General features: G+C 37.3%; 1 protein-coding gene across 1 annotated transcript in view; it reads right to left on the bottom strand.

The window, feature by feature from the left end:
• Window positions 1–17,741, bottom strand: part of COL21A1 (collagen type XXI alpha 1 chain) — an 85,947-nt gene that overhangs the window by 67,802 nt on the left and 404 nt on the right. The gene's annotated exons all lie outside the window — the stretch shown is intronic.

The raw sequence follows: 17,741 nt of genomic DNA, 5'->3' as shown, positions 1-17,741 counted from the left end.
AAAATGGTCTGTCTCAGACAGGGAGAACAGCTTATGTAAAGGCCTCTGCTCTGAGCTCCCAAAGTGAGGGGCTGGAGAGCACACACAGTATTTCTGAGTGATTTGCATCAAGACTCAGGCAAATTTCTCTGCATCTGAGAGCACAAGAAAGTTAAAGCCCTATCAGTGTCACTCAACACCAGACCCTTGAACCCACGGTACGGGGTAGTAGTGTAAGACCCTGTTCTCCACCACAGTAGAGTTCACAAGGTATTATTTCTGTCTTCACCAAAGGCAGGAGAGAAAGGTTGCATCTTGGCTGCATCAGCCCATATCCTATGGTGGTACAGGTGATAGCCTCCCCCATGCACATTCACTTTTTGTCATGAATTGGAGGAAAACTCAATGAAGTTTGGAAACCAGAGACACAGCCACTAACCCACATGCTGTGTTACTTTAGGCAGCCATAGCCAATTGGACAGCTCCTGCAACTTATTTCGTGCTTTCTTCTGGGCAGTGCAATTGTGCTGTGCAGCAGTGTGGCACCAACAGGACCACTGAGCACTGCTGACTGGGAAAGGAACTGAACTCAGGTTTCCTGTACAGTGGAAATGTGGTACAGCCATTACTGAAACCAACAGCCCCTACTTGATTTTCAAATGAATTCTAGACTGTCAGTGTGTTACAGATGGCAAAGGCATGCAATTCCCAGAACAGCTTTGCTATACAGAAGTGCACAAAGGCTCAAATGACATCTTCTGTATGTATGCACAGCAGAATGACTTCACATCCAATTTAAGTTTTCAGTAGAAAATTTATGCATCTAAGCAGGTTAGGCAGTATTTCCACTTCGCATTTATGATGCCTAAAAGCAGCACCTTCTGTATCTCAAAGGGCAGTTTACTGATGCAGTCTTTCCACGGCAATTTTTCCAGAGCCCAGATAAATATATCATTTTACTATTCCCAGGAATACTCTCTGAGGAAACTTTCCATTTAGAGCAATTTGGAATCTTACAGAATCAAAAATATTTGCTCTTCAGTGCAGTTTTGTCACTATTCAAATTCATAGAGAGATTTCTTCTCTCTAGAAACCCTGGCTTCTCTACTGCATGAAGATTTCTTGCTAAAGAACTACACTGAAAGGAAGAGTTTCTTCCTCCACTTCTTCCCACTGATAGTTACTGCCTAAGAAGAAATCCTGGAAGGGTATGGTTTTAACCTTTTCCAGCATTCTGAGAAAATAACCAGACTAAAGGTTATACATATTAGCTAGCTTTCCAAGTGTAAGTTAACACTTCTCTCATATTGCATCACTACATAAACATCTCATAATTCAACTAGAGATCATTAAGTTTGGCCTACAAAGGGACAAGCATTAATACATTATAACAGTAATGACTGAAAGGACATACAACACATTCTTTACGTTTTCAAAACTTATGCAATACTACAGGAACTGTGCAGCAAGACAAAGGAACCCTGAAAATCCTGATTAATATGCATTAAGTAATGTAGAAAAGTAATGTAATATTGCATCACTACCTTTTTATATTTGCTCCCTCCATTTTCAAAATTAATGGGATTTGCAAATAAAATGTTAGGGCAATTTACATTTAACTGTTTATTCCTGTCTCTACCTACTACTACCATTCCTAAGCATTCAAAAAGTCTATGAAGCTATTCTAAGTCAGTTTCTTTCATCAAGTAATTCATCTGAGTTTGTGTTTATTTCCACTTGGATTTCAGTCCCATTCTGCATTAATGTTTTCCACATATTGTACTTTCTCATTTATTTTTCTTGGTGGCCACAACTGATGAGGTTGTTATACTTGCAAACATTTAAAAGAATAACAGCATTTCCTGGGAAGGGTGAGGCTGTAAAGATATAATTGATTTAGGCTTGGTTTACACATACATATAAGTACATAAATGCAAGTTTGCATATAAATAGATAAAATCTCCCACAGTGAAAAGTACATCAGTATCCTCCTACCATTTCTTTCTATTTATATGTTGAATCAAACAGTTTTGGAGTAATCAGCAGTATAATTACATTCATACCAGCAGTTTTCTACAACATTAAATATTTGATTACAGAATTGTTTTTATTAAGAGGGGTCAAGAAAGAAAATTATGTGTTTAAGTTACATATATTATGAGTTTTCTTTGGGTTTTTTATTGTAAGTAGCAGTGCAACAAGGATGAAAAGTGTTACAAAACAGTTCCGTTCTGGCTAAGCAATAGCTGAACTAAGTCTATATATGAATACATCCCAATACAAAGTACACATAGTGCACAGTTTCAGGTATTTTATTTCCTAACTCTGAAATCAAGCAGAAAGCAATTCCTGGACTACCTTAAAAGGAAAAGGCTAATGGGGGCATTGCTTGGGTCATCTGTCCCATTCCCACCACCTTTGCCGTATGTTTTTTTAAATAGTAAGCAAGGGCAAGAGGCATAGTTTTGCTTGCTTTCCCTTTATAAATTTAAAAGCCTACTTGGTAGACAGACCAAAAAACAGAGATCTCCAAACAGAGCTGGAGAAACACATGAAACATTGAGAAGGGATGTCAACAAAGAGCACAGCTGCAGCAATGGGAGCTGTGCAGAGTTGGTGGCAAAGCTAATGAGTCAGCCGAAGATGAATGTCCAAGCATGTGAAGAACATGAATGAATATTGGAGACATCAGAGAAATATTAACATCACATGTCATCTGCACTTTTAGAAATCAATCTCACTTGCCTCTGCATATACATCTCTGGTCCCTCAAGTACACATTAGCATGGTCTGTTCTGCTGTTCCAACGTTACTTTGTATTTCTCCCTCAAAACTCAGTGAAGGCAGTAACTACTAGTTCAAGATTACTTGATATTTCATTCGACTATTTGATATTTCATTCATTTGTGCCACAGATACAATTTAAATCTCTCATTGAAAACAGTTGACCTAACAGTCAAAAGAGCATCACCAAAACTACTGATAAGTAAACCACTTAAATCTTCACTCAGTAGACATTTTAGGGATAGGTAAGAAAAAAATTCAATGGACCAGTATTTAAAATGCAATTCTCCAACATGATTACAATTTCTATTATTAGAGATATTCAGCAGAAACAAAATAAACACACAGGAATTAGTATACTACATGCTAAGATTACATTTCATATTTATAGCTTTGAGATACATATGATGTAAAAAGTATTATGAAGAATATATAAAGGTGCAGAGATGTTTAATGAATTTATCTTTTCAGCAGATTTTGGAAAGAAGGCTTTGTATCAACTGTCTAAAGCCTTTACACCAGCTTCCATGCTATATACTGAAGACTAAAGTAAGAAGTTGATAATATTATAACCCAAGTAAGAAGGTACATATTTTTGAAAGCAAATAATCCTCTTAAATGGGAAGGGCTGACTGTTTATTTTTCATATGATTCAGTAAAGCACACAAACCCACAGATTCCTCCAGTCTACAGCAGAGACAGTTTGTTTGCACACTCCAGCGTCTGAAGTCACAGAAGACTTGTATTTTTTAATCCAATTTATTCTGGCAGTTCACACTTAGTTGGATTTATTCCCACTCCAAGAGAATGCTGTGTCAGGAACCAGCAATTAGTTACTATGGGTTAAAGCAAAAGGAGGCTCAGCACAGCATTTGAGCTACTGGATCAACTCACGACTGACTGGGAAACAATACAGGATGGGCAACTTATGTAAGTGGCCACAATTGGCAGCTCAGATTTCTGGCTGCAACAAATGAATTTGAAGTCTCCCTGAAACTATGATTTAATCCCATCTGTGAAAAGCCTGTTCTGTTTTTTCTCTCTTTATCAAGCATCTTGATATTCCACTGAACTTTCCCTCCTTGGATGGACTCGAGAAAAACAAAACAGTTAATCAATAGGATGAAATCTGACACTCAAATTGTACAGTTGAAATTAACCTTGCATACGATAATAGGATCCTGCATAAGAAATGTTTCAACCTATTCCTACAGGAAATCCAAAAGTTCAAGTTTTGTGTAAGTATGCACATGTATAAACATCTACATTACCAAACAGGGAAAGAGAAAACAATTTAATAGAAATTATTACCTGGTGCAAAAGTTTGGGACACCAGTTTGTCTGCACTAAGGAATTTAGAGTTCAATTGGGCCAGAGACAAGGGAAACAATCATTGGGGCACATAATGAAATAACTAGAAATTATATAAAGTAACTATACATAATTACATATAATTATGTGTAATTTAGCAATGAAACCACTGTAGAAATTGGTTTAAATCTAAGATAAAGGTACAACAATCTCTAACAATGAGTGTTGATAAAAAGAGTCATAAAGGCAATGTAAAAATGGAATCAATCCAAGTAAGAACTCCTAATGCGATTAAAAGACTACTTTTGGATCATGCCCTGTTGACAAGAGATACACAGAGTTGTTCATCAGTTGCTGCTGTGATCTCAAAGCCCTCAGAAAAGCAAGACAGCTCAGGACTCATGCACTGTCAGTGCTACCAGACTAACTAGGTCCTCATATGTCAGACACCCATTTTTGCTAATGGCTCCTCACAGACTTCTTTCTTTTCCCATTACACTTATATTCCTTTCATCTTTTTATTTTCATTCTCCACTTTTAAAAAAGGGAGGGTAAGGTTGGCTAAGCTACGATGTTATTTGCAATGTGATGACTGCAACATTTGCCATGAAAACAAGAGAGATGCAGTAAGAAATACACGAGAGGGGATTTAAAATAAGTTTACTGCGTGAAGGAAAGAATTAGTCTATAGACTTCATTTGGCTCCTGCAAGTAAGGACCAACATCAGAAATAGAAATTATATTTTTTGTCTTATCTTTTTCTTTTATTCCCTTCTCCTTTTTATCCTCCAAACAGGTTTGGATTCCAGCACCATGCCCATTGGTGTTATTCATTGTCTTTTTCCACAATTATACTTAATGCAATTATTTGTTTTAATATAAGTAATGTCAAAGGCTGGAGAGGATAATAATGATGCTGTGGACCCCTGCACTAGCCAAAGGCATCAAAACTTCATTTGAAAGCCTAGTCCTTTGCAATTCTTTAACGGTCTTGCTTTTTCCATCATTTGTGGAAAAATTCAATTAAAGGCAAATCAGACTAATCTTTTTTTTAAAAAACAAAATCCATAGCCACAGGAAAAGCATAATAAGCTATCTGTTCAAGCTTCAAAACCTAATGTTACTGTTTTATACTATAGAAGGGACGGACATTTACTCAATGTAGTACAGCCTTTAGACCGTATATAAAGGCACCATGAAGTAGACTGCCCTCTAAAACATTTGATTGTATGTTAGTATTTTAATAATATGTAAACTCACTGACATCAATCCAGTAAGAATCATATAAGGTGAGCAGATATAAAGGATTTTTAGGTTTTCCAATTCTATGTTTTCTAAATTATAGGGTTCTTTTTACTTTGTCTTGTTTTCACTGAAAATATTGACAAGTCACTCAAAGGAGGCTGTGATGGATGAAGGAATGGAAATAGTAGAAATTCTAGAGGAAATTAGGACCTGAACTAGTAAAACTTTGAAAGAATTACAGTTGTATTCAGTGGAGCTAAATCAAATCCTTAAGATTTTAAACAGTTTTTTGAGGGAAGAAAAAATAACTTTAGCACATGCATGCTTGAAGGGGAAAACAAACATCTGCTGTTTCAAGTACATCCAAAGTTTGGTACTTTGAGAAATACTCGCATTTCCAGATCAGTATGATCGTAAGCAAAAATTAAAACCATGCAGAACTTCCACACCCAGCTGCTTTACACCTGCAAAAAGACTAAAGGTATTCCAGCAAGTAATCCAGTTCACTTTCTTTACATTGTGATGACTTTCACAGCCTGTTGCAGGTAGACAATTATTTTTATTACTTTTATAAAGTTTAAAATTCCTTCCTAGTCCTACCATATGGTTTCATTCAGTCCACCAAACAACTAAGGACAAAGTAACTACAGAGTTGAGCAACAAGTGAGTGGACAAGCCACATCACGAAGGCTTTGCAAAGATGCAGGATGTTTGATTTTACAACAATAACAACAGACAGGGCCATGCAAGTTTGTTCTGCACTTGGAAATTCGTAGAAATCTCAATGTTCAAAACTGTAGAAAATTATTCCTCTGCCATTGCAGACATTTCCTGACATTGCAGTCTGGCACTGCAAGGATGGAGTGGGGGTGGAAGGCTTCATCCTGTTCCATCTTGCCAGTTTACTCATGGGAAGAAGGCAAATTCTTTCCTCCCACTCTATGAAGAAATCTTCATCATTTAGGTTAAAGAGTCGTCTGGCCCCCAGGGATGAGACTTGCTACTGTATTCAGCAGTGATCCCAAACAGTCATAAGCACTCATCACCCATACACCTCTTAGGTTCCCACCAGGGAAACAGAATAAATCAGGCACTTTTCTCCCTCTTTTGAGAAACAGTTAATATTATTTACCAGATGACCTACCACAGACTATTCTGAGAGATTATATATTTTATTATATGGATTATATATTATAACTCACACAGTAAACAACCAAAGATTTTCCCCTGAGGACATGGTTTAAAGAAGAACATAGTGCTGGTGCTGGGTTGACCGTTGGACTTGATGATCTTAAAAGACTTTTCCATGAGGATTACATGATTCTATTTTGTCTCCTTCATGCCATTCCGCTTGCAATCTTTCTGTTCAAGAGAACAGTGCAAACAGCTATGCTATTTGCTTCTTTTTGTCATGAAGGGGCCAAGAATTTCTTAATAATTCAAGAGTGTCATATTTCTGAATCAGCCAACCTGACTTAAATTAGCCTCAGTTGAATTAAATGGCCATTAGAGGTTAGAAAAGTATAGGGAACATTTTTTCTTTCAAAAGCACAGATTAATTGTTCCAAAGTAGTTCCCATCTCTCAAAATATTCAAGACATGAGTAACTTATTTTCCATAGAGTCCATTAAGAAATGTCTACTGTCACCAATGTAGGTTGCAAAAGGATGAATAAAACAACATGGCACATTTACTATGATCTATGGCAAGTTGCATACACAACAAAGTACGAAGTACTTTGAACAAAGTGCGAGTTGTGCTTTCTTGCATAACCAGGTGTACAACTTAGCTTTCCGAGAAATACCACAAATTAAAAACAAAAAAAATTTTATATTATCAAAAGATATAATACAAGGTTGGGGTTTTTTTTAAGTGAAAGGAATATATTATTATTTGTGCCAGAAACTTGACATTTCTAAAGATGCCAAATGCATTTTCAGACATATACAGAGTTGTTCAATTTGAGATGAGCTTTTCTTTTTTAACATCAAACTCACGCTCTTAGAAAAATGGTAGATTTCATGTTGGTTGGTTTGTTTGTTTAAAAAGATGAATTTACATACAAGAGGGAAACCTAATGCACTTCATGTTACCAAGAACACATCTTGAGCGTCCCTTTGAGTGTTTCTAGGGTTTGTTCTAGTACTGGAGGCTAAGGATTATACAATTAGAAAAAACACTATGCATGCAGTCTTAGTGACCTCCTGTAAAGAAGGCTTGTGGAGATAAATGCATGTGTTAAATGCCAATTTCTATTTCCTACAGTAAATGAAAAGCCATGGTTTAACAGCATTACTAGCAGAGATTCTTCAGACCATGGTGTTCTGCAGCCTCCCTTCGGGAATGATCCTTTTGTACTATAGCCAATTCTTAACTGTCTGCCAACATTTCCAAGAGTCTGACCATTTTTCATCGGAACACTAAAGATGCTGGAGGTAATAAAAGCAATTTTTTACATTTTTGGCTCCAGTTAATTTATAAATACTAGTTATAAAGTAGTTAGTCTCAAAACGAGGTGCTGCCGGTTATTGTTGTGGTACAACACAAAATCTGCAGATTCATCAGTGCCTACATTTATGCTATGGAGAGCCAAGATAAAGTAATTTGGTTTATATTTGTTCACCATGATGATGAGATTCATAATCATTTTTACAGTGTTATTAGAAAATATCTATTCGTTTTTAAATTGTGGGATTGATAAGCTGTTGAAAACACAGTAAGACAGCAACAGGAAAATCATTTAATACACATGGAAAAAATAAAGAAAAAAGTTATATACCCAACTTATCCAACATATAGTAATAAATAATTTATGTTAGACAACATACACAAAAATAAATCAAAATGGATCCAGATGAAGAGTTTCTAAACACAGTCAATTTTATATGATGTTTTCTGTCTGTGAAGTTTGCTTCACAGAAAAAAATTGAGTAGACTTAATTAACATGAATTTAGAAAAAGGTTCACAATTGTAATAAAGCTTTATTTGTATATTTTTGTCCTCTAGTAAGGTAAGAAGTACCTTATGTACCAAATGACTAAGAGGTGTTGAAACCCCAGTACCAGAGGGCAACCTCCTGATGATGAAGGTAATCTGGAGTCAGGCACAGCCGGGCAAGTGTTGGCTGTCAGTGCTGGAGAGCATCACCGAGTGTCAGAGAGACACTTCTTGAGCTCTGCTCAGAGACATCCTGAGGAGGAAAATCCTAAAGACGCTGTTGAGTGTGCTATTGGCTACAAGCCAGTAATATTACCTTACCTTAATGCACCAAAGAACATAGAGAATTTTGTACAGAATTTAATACTAACAGAGAGATGGACAAATTCCTTTTCATTAAAGTATGTTATTGTCTACATCCTATGCTGAAGTATAAAATATAAACTTTAACAGAGACATGTAAAAATAAATATAGCATTTACATGCAAGTTGTAAAACTAGCATCTGTGGGTTTAGACAAAACCAATTATTGTACAGACACAGTGTGACTTCTTCAGCCTAAAATGACTGGATAGACTGCAGCTTCCACTCAAAAAAAAAAAAAATTGTCATCTCAATGGATCATAAAATCTGCACCTGGACTGTAATTTGTTGCATTAAGGCCTAAATAAATATAGCATTGTCTGTACAACTAGGCCTGCAAACAAAATAAGTCAGGAAGCCATCAAAATAAATAAGCATACACTTTACATCATATAACTTGAATCTTTAAATACCGGCTATTCTATTCCAGTAACAGAATTATATGCAATGCTCAAACCTCCATCTGACATTGCTTTTCATGTAAAAGAAACAAAAATAACCGTTATTTGAAATTCTATCCCCTCAATTTTGATAATATGTTTACAAAATACCAAACTACTGAAATACTGAATCCTATGAGAATGCAAACTCAGTCCATTCACAGTAATTTTACAGAATTTATATTTGCCACTGCAAAAATTGTGGTATATGGAGGTACTTTAAGACCTCAATAATTATGTAAGTGGTGTGTGAATTCTAGATAATCCACATAATAGGCTAAATAATTTCATATGGTTGTTTACAATCTCAGTTTGATTTTATATAAGGGTCATCTCCTTCAAAAAAAAAAGTAAGCCAAAGATAGTATCATATAGTGTTCTCTTGCTTAAATGATAAGAAATAGATGGATTTAGATGACTGAAATGGATTTACTTGTCTCTGAGCTTCATTCTAAAATGTGTGATTACATTCTTGGTTCCTATTTGGACTATATAATTCATCAGAATTCACAATCAATTTAGCTATAATTTAGCCATAACAACTAGCAACTATAACATAATACATAAGCATTGCTTTAATTTTAGTCTTTTAAAATCAAATACTGTCATGTATGTTTTGAATGAACTTGTTGAAGATGAACTCTAGGTACATGATTACTGGTTCTCAGACAGTACTAAAGGAGAAAAAAGTGCATATACAACCATAGAAAGCCAGTTTCTTTTCGGTCGTACCGTAAAATAAGATTCCATGAAGACAAAAATAGATTGAAAATATCAACTAGTGGAAAATGTGTATGCAAACAAAAACTAGAAAATAACCACTTCAGGAAAAAAGTATGAAAAATTCTGTGTCACAAAAAGACAGGATTATTTAATAACAATTGTTATAATAACTATTAATATTTTCCAAGGTATCAAGATGTTCTCAACATCCTGATCTATTCATTTTCAGGAGAGAAAGGTTACTTGCTGTTTATTCAAATACAGAAATAGGTTAATGATTTTAAGTGATTACATACTTCAGGTGTCAATCATCATGCCTGAGTTCTATTGGGGTATTAATGGTGCAGAGTTTTCAGAATGAAATCACCACATAACAGAATTTTCATATCTGTTTGATTTCTGAGAAAGATTTAATTGCCTGCAGTTGCCCAACTTTTCAAAGGCATCCTATAAGTAACTCTGCAGGAGCAGGAGATATGTATCACCCTGATCTATTTAAAAATCAGACACAGTGACCATGAAACAAATTCAAAACTGCATGTGGTCAAATGTTGAAGAGCAGAGATAACCAGGCCTTCTTTAAAGGAAATACTCTGTATTGGACAGCTCCAGGATGGTTTTGTTCAATGCCTTTTTCTTACTACTGCCAGGAACCATCAAACCATGAACTACTGGTAACTACAGTGAGTACTCAGTAGGTATGCTTATGCATACACAGACAAGAAATTCTCCTTTGCTAGGAACACCTCTTCTGAGGGCAGATACCTTATTTAAATCCAGATCAGGAAAGAAAATAAGAGCTAAAATAAGTGGAATGTCTTTACTCTTTAGGAAATAAAAATTAATCTTTATTCTTGGTATTGCTTAGCTTCCTCGAAGACAACTATGTGCTTCTGAAAATTAGGTGCAGCTGTCCTCTCTTTTGAGCTCCTTAGTGAAATCCTCTGTATTCTGGCTTCCCTCCCCTTTTTGGCAAAACTTGTCAATGTTCGTTTCAGCCGAGTCATGAGCACGCCATGGCCATGTGGGCCCCTTTGCACAGCAAATGGACTTAATCACAGGGGCATACAATTACATTCCTTTCTCCTCATTGAAAATTCACCAGGGAATAGCAAACATAAACCTCCATTGTCTAGGACCTTTAAAAGGAATTTGCTGTTATTCCTATTCAGCAAATCTTCCTCCCCTTCCCTACCCCTCATTCTTTTTCATGATAGTAAAACAGAAAAAAACCCTCCTTTATCATTTTACCATCTATTGTACTGCAAGGGTATTTTTTTCACAGTTTAATATATTGCCTGCCAGCATTTAGATACATATTACCATCAGTGATTTCTCATGGCTTGTGTCATTCTACATAAGACCTGAAGAATTCTCAAATTTACTTTTTAGGGATAGGAAACAATGCCTCCAGGTTTCTTAACTGACATTATTTCCCCATTTTTCTTTTTCTCTTAACTTCCAGACAGAGCTATTCAAAAAGCTATTTAATTTATTTGGTTAGTTTTCTTAGGCTTGCCATTTGATGCTTACTTTCTCTGCAAGTGACAGTTTCTGAAAGACAAAGAGGACTTCTTTTCAGTAGGTCAGAATTTCAATTGCTTTTCAGTAGGAAAGATAATCAGGGAGGTTGTCTTTGAAAATTTGCTTCCATATTAACACTTTGTATTATTATATTTCCACATAATATTTCACTTTAAATAAGTTGCTATGAAGCAAAGGGCTGCACCTTAACTTCAGTGTTTTAGGCACTACTTTTCCACATTGTTCTATCCCATGAGTTGACAGAGAATCTCATGTTATATCTCAAAAGTCCTCTCACTTTCACCCACCCAGCTCCGCTCCCTCCTAATGGAAACTTTTTAAGCAAAATGTGATAATTAGGCAGATACCATTCCATTTGGGAAAAAGCTTCTTACCAAGACACTGGCATTCAGTTCGGCCTGTATTCTGCCAGGACTGATCTACTTTACCCCTTACAGTCCTGTGCTATGAGGCCCAAGACTTTAAGAGCTGGAGACTCTCATGTCCACTTTCCATGGGTAATCAAACCTCTGATAAAATGAAAGTCCAGCATTATGTAACTTTCCCCTGGGTTTTTGTCTTGGGCATAAAGTCTAATCTCAGAGCCACTTCCCAAAGAATGCTTTTTTGTTTTGAAACATTTCCCACAGCTAAGAAAGAAGTGAATTCACAACACCAACAATTCTGCATGGTCCATTTCTGCTTCTATCAAGTCATGTTCTGCTCAATTCACACACCCTTTAAGTCATTGCACAGATCTGTCTGCCTCCTCTCCACACAGGACACTGAAGCTATGCTTACAGTGTTTATTTTCTCCTCTGCCTTTCTAATCAGATGGGAATATTATTGTATCTTCTCTATATGCAATGAGGCAAGGAGAAACATTAGAAAACCAGAGTCAGATTCCAAGTGCAAGTAAGGAGGAACATACTGATCTGGTCAAGCAACTGAAGAGGTTTAAACAGGCTTGCTTAGATCTGTCTAATGGAGCCTCTCTGGGCCACAGCTCCAAGACAGACACCCAGGATATCCCAAGTGGTGAAAAGACTAAGAAAAAAACTACGTTTGAGGACACTGAGGACAGTACTTTTTTAATTGCACCTATAATATGAACATTTTCAGTGTCCAATATCAGGAAAAGAATTAAGCACCACTTCATACATCTTCCCTCAAATGTATGCATTACACTGATAGTCTAAAAAGCTCATCATGCTTGCTGGCAGCTCCTCTGCTAGCCTGGAAAAAGGTCACACAATTCTGCACGCTTTAGTGAAGCAAGAGTTTTACCACAAATTTTAAACTGAGCTCAATAATCTGATATTTTTATAAACTGTACTCTTAATACCACTATGCAAATTTATCTTGATGTCTATACATATGATCCTGCAAATTCTTTTCGAACTGGGGAGGTCATAAGGGGTGAGAATTGGAATTACCTGCCAAGACCAAAAGAAGTACAAGGTACTTTTGACAAGATTTCCAAGTTTCTATTAAAGGCTAAGCCCAGATGTACTCCTGCTGTTATACCAGCTGCAACACTCTTCATTTATGTATCTTCAAATCACCTTAATTGGGCTTATTTTTATATGCTGAAACAGTTTTGACTGAAAAGAAAACTTTTGGAAATCATTAACTTTACTTAATGAAGAAAGTACAGATTGTTATAACATATTTTGGAAAACACAAGCTGGCATGCTTTAAAAATTGTTGGCTTAATTTCAAACTAGAGCTCAGGGTTTGTTTTTTTCTTCCACTTTCTGTTGACGTAGGATAAAAATGAGTTCAGGCAAGTTAGGATATGTTTTATCATTACCATGGCTCTGAAGAATTACACAAAAGGGAAAAAAACTGATAATTTGGATATTGCAAATCAAAAGGGTGCATTTGGTAAGTTGGACTAAATACAAAAAAATACAGAGCTTTGGGTAGAGTAAGTGGTCTTTAAAATATACAAAAAAGTTCTGAGCTAATCAAATGGCAGTGTTACTGTACACGCCTAGCACACATGGGGCACTCTTCATTCTGACAACACAATTTTTCCCTTTCACAGACAGCTTGGGTAAAGACACTTTTCTAGCATATTCCACAGACAAATCTGCACACTTGTAAGCAAGTAGTCCACTTCTACAGCAGATTCTGCCTATGCCAAAAAAGATAAGAATGGCAGAGCTACATCCTGAACTGCTGATTAGCACCTATTTACACAGAACTCTGCCACCATCTCCAAGGACAGAGGTGAGCATATGTGAGGCAGACCTGCTGTACCTCTCTGCCAGACATCTCTTAGGTCATGCAGGACTCCAGAAGGAGCAAATCTCTCTCTTTAAGGTTACTGAAGTGCTGTCTTCACCTCTGCACAGGCCCCTCACCTCTCTGTATCACTTTCCCCAAAGCCAGAACAAGTGACACTGAGATCCCAGCCCTTTTCCCAAAGCTTGGGAGGGATTGGAAGGGGCCAATGAAGAGGGAAAGAAAAAAGTTAACTTGAGAAAGAATGGATGATTGCAGAGGTGATAAAAGGCACCCCACAATGTGGAACAGCAAAAAAGACAATGAGAAGAACTAGTCTGGATGGAAAGCGTGAGGGAATAAAAAAAGAGACTGTGCTGCCACAAATCTCTGCCAAACCTTCGCTGTCCCGAAAATGCCCTGAACCCTACTCATGTCTCTGCTCCCTTGTCAGCTGCCAGAAGACCCCCACCACTAGTCCCACAACCAAAGGGCCCTTGCAGCCACTTCTCAACCCTTCCTGCCCCCTCCTCGTGTTCCCCTCTGCAATCTCTAAAAATCCATTTTACCACATCAAAATATGGCTCATTTTGCCATATTTATTTCTGTCATTACCAAGAAGCCTGCAGCCTCTCTTTGTTATTAGTTCAAACTAGAGCTTCAAAGCAAGCTACCAGAACTAACCACAGGAGAGAGAAAAATCTTGGAATACAAAAATCTGAATTATGAAGAGGCCTTAAAGTACAAATATACAAGAAATGTAGATTTCTTATGTGCTAATACAGTACACTTAACACACACCCTTTGAAGAGACAGAAAATTCAAGGAAAAATGTAAATCTCACTGGCATGAATGACAGTGTTATTTTGCACTACATCAAGTTCAAAGAAACTTCCCTGCCATTTTTCCATGTTCTTAGTTATAGAGACTGGGTCTCATTCCAGTGTATGTGTGTTTTACTTAGAACAGCTAATAACTTCTCACTATTTAAATCCTATTTTATTACAGCATGAAACACACTGATATAAAGATCAATTACCCAATCCAACATTGAAATTAGATAAATCACACAAAATTCCAGAAGGCTGACACATATTTACTTTGTACTCTCATTTCCACTCATAGTATTATTCAGTATGATCAAAATTGCTCATCTCCTTGGTTTCTATCTGCTGTTAATCATGAATAGTGTGCCTGACATCTACCCTTGAAGGCTAAATCAATCAGCACTGCTTTAAAACAATGCCTATGCAGATTAATGGTAACTTGGAAAAGTTTCTTTTGTAAGTCTCACAGTACCCCAGTACCACAGAAACCAGAGAGAGAGAAAAAAAGTATCTCAAGCCATTTTTCTATGCTCTCACAGGCCTAGTTTTCTTCTACTATGTATAGTGTTTTTCCACAGCCAGACCAGTTCTAAATGAACACCGAAGCCTTGCAGGGCTCAGCCTACAACCATGAGCAAAAGCAGGGCAGAAATGTCAAGCCTTGATTATAATGGGGTTGTTCATATTTAACAAAGCAATATGCGTTGCTGTGGTGTAGCAATCTTCTTGACAACTTTCTGCTTACCCTAAATTTTACTCCAGATGAGTAGCATTAGTTACTTAAAAGACCTGGCTGGTGGAGCCACCTTCAATCCAAAGATCTGAGATGTGCAGGGCTGGGGCTGCCCTGGTGTCCCCCAGAGACTCTGCTCTGTGCTGGGGCAATGGGACAGGCCAGGCTCGTCCCTGCTGGTCCTCCATGGGGATCCTCCACTGCTGCGCCCTGACAAAATTCATCCCTGAGATGATTCAGAGCAACTCTGACAGGGTCCAGAGCAACAAACCAGAACAAAACAAACGAGAGACATTTTATAAGGCACATCTTGGTTATTTCAAGCACTCTAGCCTGCCACGCCACCGCCGGTGTGATGGAAAGCAGCTGAGAGGCAAGGAGCAGAAGATGCCTCAGGAACAGCAAGTCTTCAGCAGGGTTACTGGGCTCAGCTCTGGTCATGTCAGCTCAAAGAAGTGGGGAAAAGGCCGAAATAAAGTCATCTTAACAAAACAGATTACTAAGAGCATTGAAAGAGTCACTTTTTTTATAAAGAGACACTGGAAAGATTGAATCAGCTTTATTCAGTGTCTCTATAAAACAGTAAGGGCAGAACACAGGGACAAAAAATAATAACAAATAATCTAGAAAGACAGGTTATACCTTGTCTGTTCCCATGCTTATAAAACAGGGATATTCAAAAAACTTAAGTGATCCTTTTTTGGACCAGGAAGCTGATTTCTGGAAGCAAAGAATGTGGTAGAATTTTTAATGTAATTAACATGTCAATTCATAATAACTATAAAAAGAATAACACAATAAAATAATAAATATTGTGCAAAGCAGCAAAAAACTCTAGGTAATGGAGGTAAAGGAAGAAAACCACCAAGACTCATTTCAGTCAGCTATTTCTGTAATTAATTGGGCTAATAATTGGACCACGCAAAACTTTGTTAAATGTAGTAGGACAAACTACAAATTTCAATATATGTTTAAGAATTATATTCTGAGTACTTTTCAAGATGATATTGATGGCCTATATAGACACTAATTAGACCAAATTAACTCTGCCTCATGGACTTCCTGAGACACTCTGGTAATTGCTGAGGACCTGAAGGACCTGAAGGAAACAATGTGATACACTTTGCAGAACTCTTCAAAATGAAGATGAAATTTCCTAACGTTTACCAATAAGCCAATTTACTGGCTATGATGGTGTCAAACCAAGATGTGATGTTCATCAGCAGATCATCCATCATTCCTCTTAGACTTCAGTGGCAAATGCAGTTTGAGCGGAAGGGAAAAGAATCACAAAATCTAGTATAAAAGTTAGGCATGTGAGTGAAATATTATAAATGGACCACTGAGCCGTTTACCTCACAAAGCTGGTTCTTTGATATGCATGCTCATGATCAAGAGTGTGTGAGTTCACAGGCTGGCCTCCTAGCTGCCTCTGCCACTCCTGGAGCCTTTAAGGGACCTGGAGAGGTCATTTAGTGTCTCTGACAGCAGGAAGGCAGGATCTCATTTGTTTTAAGGATTTCTGGTAAGTGATTGTTTGGACAATCAATGCTCAATTGCCTGTACAATTAGACAGGACCAATTTAACCTAATCTCTCCTGCAGCAGCTCAGCAAGCTGGCTCTTGTCATGTCTCCATCGTATGTGGTGAAGAGTTTGCTTCCCACCACTCTGCAGCAACCAATTACACAGTTAAAGATTATTATCACATCTCTCATCAGTTTTTGCTTCCCTAGACTGCAACACTCCAGTTCTTTCACTGTTTCCCCATAGTTATGTTTTCTAGATCTCAGTCCACCTTTGCTACACGTCCCCTGACAAACTGGTAAGACTCTGCTGGAACTTTGGTGTCCAGAATCCCAGGCAGTACTGCTATCAGATACAAACCCCAAATTCACAACTGCCAAGAGATGCCATCACCATCTACAGCGCTCCTGTTATGCATCCCCAAAAGAAATTTGTCCTAATTTTGCACATCTTTAACATGTTGTATGCTGTCAAAGTCTTCATGATGAAAACTAAATTACCTAAGGAAACTACTTAGCACAATTCTTCAAATAAATATTTTGTGCTCATCCTTTAGTTCAGTATTATGGATTTGAATAAACATTTGAGTGATATATAGTAAGAACCACCACAATCATTAAGGTTTGGAGAAAACTTCCAAGTAAGTTTACTAACTCTAACAGATCAACAAGGCTTTCTCAGGTGCCTGGAAGCTGGAAGACTTTCAGAAACAACCAGTGGAGGGGTTTGCCAGCCTTTGAGATCCTTGAATTGAAGACCAGATCCTTTCAGCACAGTGCCATGTACATCTAAGCATTACAGTACCATGTACCTCTAAGCATTACACAACTGAATAGCAATAATCAGAAGTGGCGCACAGAGCAAATTTTTTTCCAGGTACAAAAACAAGTGTAATTGCAGTTATTATGAACCCTTCTACTTTACTTATTCTTGTAAAGTCTGTACTCTGATGCCACAAACCATCAAAGAAGTTAACCGGTAAGCCCGTTCTGCTTACAGTGCTAGAATAAAGCAGGTTTCTGTATGGCACAGAAGGACAGAGCGAGACATAAATTATTTCATCTCGTGCCAATAAACTAAGCAAGGATGTCATGCTAGTCCAATCTGCGGCACGCACCG

Source organism: Lichenostomus cassidix, chromosome 3 (genome assembly GCF_008360975.1).
Source record: "Lichenostomus cassidix isolate B80296 chromosome 3, HeHo_3.0, whole genome shotgun sequence".
NCBI classification, from domain to species: Eukaryota; Metazoa; Chordata; class Aves; order Passeriformes; family Meliphagidae; genus Lichenostomus; species Lichenostomus cassidix.
Note: the sequence above shows the minus strand (reverse complement) of the source record. Positions and strands in the feature narration are given on the sequence as shown.